We start from the raw sequence: 6087 nt of genomic DNA on the forward strand, positions 1-6087 counted from the left end.
GAGCATGGGAGTCATACTCTTTTTGAGATAAGGAAATGGGGAACTGTTGTTTAATGGTTGTACTTTTAGCTTTGCAAGACAAAAAATTTCTGAAAACTGATTGCACAAAAACAATGTGCACCTTCTTAACACTATTTGACCATACACGTAAAACTGATTAAGAATTTAGCCGTTTTATGTTATGTATTTTTCTGTTACGTGTTTTCTGTTATGTGTTTTTTTAACGACAATACAAAGATATGTTTTGCTTTCCAAAACTCTTCACAGTATTGTTTAAAATAGTCACCTTCTTTTCAGGCTTACTGTAAGATGATATCTTTTTTTTTTTCTACTTTCTAACAACTCTGCTGTAGCCTTAAGCCATCACATAGTAGCAGATCAAAGCATGTGCCCTTTTAATACATACTTTTAATAATGCTCAAAGAAAAGTAGTTCCAAGCTACCTCAGGCCTCTTTGTAGTCTATATTCAACAGAAATGGTAATTATAATTGTAAATTATCTAGAATTGTAAGAGTATATACTTGTTTTATTGGCTAATTGAGGGAAAGGAGCAATAATAATTTAAGGTCTTAGTTCATTTAAGAGGAACAGGCTTGAAGTTAAGTGCTCATTTTGCCGCAAAGTTTCAAAATATATTAGCACATAATATTTCTGCATTATGATAACAGACACTAAAAGTACATTGGTGATTGCCATTTGCCCCTGCTCCAATTTGACAACTTCTGTGTGTTTACTATTCAAGATTCTTCTCAATTGACGAACTGCTCCTTAACACAACTCAATGTTATCAGGTATAGTTGTGTGGCAGAAGTAGCAGTTATTCACAAATATCTTTTATCTCCTTTCTCCTAGACACTTGCTTTGGAATTAGGCACACCCATGCAGCATCACTTTATTCAACAGCATTGAAGGAGAGGTGTGTAGTTCAACTGCTGGCCTGGTGCATGATCAGTTCCCAGCAATCTCTGGCATACCTTTTTCCCAATTCCACTGAGTGTGATGATGAGTCCTGCTGTGATCCTGGAAGCCACATTTTGAAAATTGCAAGGAAGTAAAATATGTTTTATTGAGTCTGAAGCACTATATAGTTTGGTTTCTGTTTCGTAGCATTTTAGTTTACCTTAAATAATTCAAAGCTGAAATAAGCAAGCACATAAGCCCACAGAGCAGAAGGGATTCAAGTATAACTCCCCCAACTTACAACTCTAATTATCATGGATCATTGACAAGAGGTCTATAAAACTGTGCATAGGACTTGGTAGACTGTCTTGTGTGAATCGTTGTCTACTAAATGATAAGGATTAGAAATGGTACATACTAAAATCAGAAGGGAAAACAGTAGGTCAATATCTTCTGTCTGCTAAAATCTGTTGGAGAATAACAATTGCACATCCCCCTCACCTCGCAAATAAATTTTCGTGCCTGAAGATAACCTATTGTGTGTGGTGTGTGTGTGTGTGTGTGTGTGTGGAAATTGAAGGTCAGTCTTAGCAGACAGTGAGGCAGAGATTTGCATACAAGAAGTTTATCGGAAAGTAGTCTCAAGTTCAACCCCTGTTGGCAAGTAAATAAGGTAGGATTGGGCAGGAGGAGAAGTTGAATTGCAATGCAGTTTCACCAAAAGTCTCAGCAGAGCACACAAAGAACAAAAAAGTTAGCACCTGGAATTACTCTTCAGGAATCAATCAATGAAGTCAAGTAAATCAGACTCTCGTACCTTTGCATCAGCCAGTCACTACATGTGGACTGTCCATTGGGCGGATAGTTTACTTCTGAAGGTGTTTCCCAGGCTTGATTATCCCAATAAGGCCCTACCTCACCCACTGCAGAGAGGATTACTGACACTTTTAAGAAATATGGGCATGGGGCACTCTAACTGATAATAACCCACTTCTGCTTATTCTTGCCGATTAGATTCCATTATCATTTTGAGTAGCTGTGCTATTTAATTTAATGCAGAAAGTGCTAGGAGACATAGAAACTTTTTTCCACAAAATGCATTAATATATTGTTCAGACTACTGCCTAATGGTGAGCAATAGACCAAGGAAGAAAGATAAATGAGTGGGAGACTGTCCTCTGAGACAGTGCCTACAATGGGTCAACTAATATGCCACAAAAGATATATAAGATCTTTGATAAGTATTTACTGATTGAAAAAAAATCAGTTTAATCTATGTGAAGAAACTGTGTTCATAATTTCTCACACAGAGTAGACCATCAAAATATTTATTGTGTGTTAGATTCACATTTATAGTAAAAATTTGATTATGTATAAATGTATCTGTTTTCATGCAGTATACTTGACTAACACAGGAACTTTTCTTTTCTGGGGCAGGTTGATGCAGCTAGAAAAGAGAGCAATGGGTGTGATTTAATTTTGCACACCCAAGTTATCTATACTCACCAATTTTAAAACAGAATTTTAACTCTGTCAAGAAAAGTTCAAACTTTGTATCATAATTATTTTCCTTCTTCCAAAGCCTCCTTGTTCTCCCCCGAGGACCCTCCTTAACACGCCCCCTCCCCAAGCAAGCTTCTGAGTGCAGAAGGAAGAAGGAACAACAGGGAAACAATGGACCATCCATGGTCAATCTATTCCCAGTGACTTCCATGTGATAGATAGGATGTGACACCAGGCATTTGAACATCGTAACTAGCATTACTAATGTTTTGGCCTTAGTAGGAATTTGGGTGTATACACCTCTTTGAATTAGTCTGTGATCCATTCTTTGGCATCTAAAGGTAAGAACTACACAGTCAGAATCTTCTTTTCCCCTAGGCTATTTCTTGTTCTGTGGTTCTATCTGTAGTTCTGCCCTTCTGTCCTATAGAATAATGTGAATGAACTCAAAAACACCTGCCCAGATGCTACTGTAAAACTTAACAGATTGACCACTTAGTGCTTTGTTGGAGGTATAAGCAAACTGACAAAGAGTTTTGTAGCAAAGAGACTACAAAATTTGTAGTCTCTCTGGTACATATTGGATCATTTCATCTCCAAATAGTTTGAATGTCACTAACTGTGACACTTATACCTCATGCATACACACAAAGTTTAGGGTCATCTAAATACACATTAGCATACTTAGCTAAACTAATCATAGCTGTAACAACACAGATATAGGGACATAATAAATATTTATTAATAAATATGTGAAATAGCACAAGGTGGATGATGATGCTTGTGTTCTTCTATCATTGATTTTTATTCAGATTCATCTTATTAATTAATGAACTCTACTTCGAAATTATTAGTTAGCTATAAATATAGTTGAATGCAATAGCATCAGCTCATATTTCTTAATAAAACTTACAATTACAGAATAAGACTTTGCAAATTCCTTAATATAATCATCAAGCATGATTTTTACATGTCCTTCAAAATGCATAAAAAAGTCAGTAAAATAGATCTTTCTGGTATATTGGTTTTAATGGACCCATATTTACCCCTGGATGTCACCATATTTTTATTTGTTTATATAAAAAAGTGTCATATTGACAAAAAATCCTAATTGATGCTTAGTGACCCATAAAATCAATATTATTTAAAATATGCAAAAGCAATTTTCTAGAAACCACATGGCTTTTTCAGTACTTTTCATCAGTAAATTTTTCCATTTTTTTATTGTTCTAAAAGAAGTACCAACATTTCAGTGACTTATACCTAGAATGTATTGTCACCCCTGAGTTGTCTACAACTTTGTTCTGTGTCTACAAACAAGAAATCTAACTGAATAGATAGCCTCTATGTGAGAAATATTGTGATTTTCATGAGGAATCAGATCAAGGGCAAATACTTGTGACAGCCCTCAAAGTGCCAACTTGAAGTCAGGTCATGTAAGTCCAACTCAGATACCATTGGCCCACAAAGTCACATGGCCAAGTCTGATGTCAAAGGCACGGCAGGGTAGACGCCTTCCATAGGAGCCCTGGGTGTTGCATGGTTATGGGCTGGGATGTATAATCGCCTGACAGCTGGGGAAATAATGGCTTGGAAAAATTTGCTTACAAATTACAAAGAAGAATTTCATGAATGTCTATAAAAGTCAAATAAAAATAACTTCATTTGTTAGATTTAATATATAAAATATTTCATTTTCAGTGTTTGTTTTTCAAAACCAAGAGAAACTGTTCAAGGTAATTGACTCAAAACCAGAAAGTCTTACAATTCACTTCATGGGAGAGCTTATTTTGAAAGCTTCCAGGTTTCTTTTATTCTTGAGGTCAAAAATTGAATGACCACAGCGATATAGATTCCTTTGTAAGGCTCCGGAACACTTGCCATGTAGATTTTATAAACATAGAGGGTGTTAGAGAAGCGAATATTTTCTTTTCTCTATGAGATCAAAAATAGAACTCCTATGAATTTTTTCGTTCCGTAAAATCCTACTGAAAAAAACATAAGTTTGGCTTCTTCAGCACAGAAAACTATCCTCTGAACAGATAAGGAGAAAATCTGAACTACAAGAATTGAGACATCTCTATAAGAAATAGTATCAAAGATAGTGGCACAGGCTGCCTTTTGGGAGAGAAACCTGCATATTAGGAGATAGAAGAAAATGTTATTTCTTTGTATAACATTTTGTGCATTTACAATAGAGCATTAAATACTTGTATTATCTATTCAAAACATAAATACAAATAAACAAAAATCAGTAGATACTATATTGACTTATACACTTCTAGGAACTCTCCTCTTTCCTCACATCTCTGTCTTCTTGCTCATTTTACTTTTATTGCTTTGATAATAGATTATGAAATTTTAACTAGTTATCGATTATATTTCTTATTAAAATGCTACCAAAATAAATGACTGATTTTTAGTTTTTGTTCTCTTCTTGTTCTCTTTCTCCTTATTTCTCTTTCATCATATTTTCCCAAAGTTATTCTATTCCACAAATATTTTAAGATATCTAATAGCTGATTAGTACAATCTATCTTAAAATTCAAAAGGTTGAAAATGATTTTCAAAGAGGCACTTCTGAGAGAATGCAGATAGTGTGAGAAAATGAAAGGAAAAGATACATTCTAAGGAAGGTGATTTATTGCTGATGTAGAAATCTAAACCAAACGTGATCAGACTTGAAACAAATATAGCCACTATTTCATAATACACAAAGAGAGGATTTGTTTTGATGCTATTCTACACATCTAAAATAACTGGTGGGCTCAATACACACTGTCATTTTTTACCTTTCCCTCTAACTGCAAATACAATTTTCACCAATGCATACAATTCTTCTAAGTGGCTGAAAAAATTCAAGTAATAATTTCCTCTTCTAATATGAGCACCTAGATATGATTAAGCAAAATGCTGACAATATAGATTCAGGCTGAAGCTAATTAATATTTGAAAATTACAAAAAGCAGCAATGTGGCCTGTAGTTATTACGTATTTAACGTCTGTCAATGAAAATTTTTCTGCAAACCAATTTTAAGTGTACACAAAATTTCAGGATTGCTTAGTTATTATTGTGAAATAATTGGCCAGGCGCAGTGGCTCACTCCTGTAATCCCAGCCCTTTGAGAGGCCGAGTCGGCAGGATCACCTGAGGTCAGGAGTTTGAGACCAGCCTGACCAACATGGTGAAACTCTGCCTCTACGAAAAATACAAAAATAAGCTGGACATGGTGGCAGCACACCTGTAATCCCAGCTACTTGACAGACTGAGGCAGGAGAATCACTTGAACCCAGGAGGCGGAGGCTGTAGTGAGCCGAGATCATGCCATTGTACTCCGGCCTGGGCAAGAAGAGCGAAACTCATTGTCAAAAAAATAAAGAAAGAAATAAGGATAAATGAAATAATTGTTGGTTCTGTGTAGACTGTAGCTAAAAGTATTCTGAAACAAAGTTCTTAGTTTTGTTCTTAGTATATTGTCAGTATATTGTCACTACTCAATCAGTATGAAAATCTTGAATCAAGTTATCAAGTATAGACATAATTTTAAAAATGATAATTTCTCAAATTCAATGTATAAGTGGGTGAAAACCTGCTTTAAAAATACCTACAATATCCTATTATATTTACTGAAAATTAGAAACTCACGGTAGCATTTGGTGCATGTCAAATAATCTCAGACTCT

Source organism: Colobus angolensis, unplaced genomic scaffold, assembly GCF_000951035.1.
Source record: "Colobus angolensis palliatus isolate OR3802 unplaced genomic scaffold, Cang.pa_1.0 Scaffold127, whole genome shotgun sequence".
NCBI classification, from domain to species: Eukaryota; Metazoa; Chordata; class Mammalia; order Primates; family Cercopithecidae; genus Colobus; species Colobus angolensis.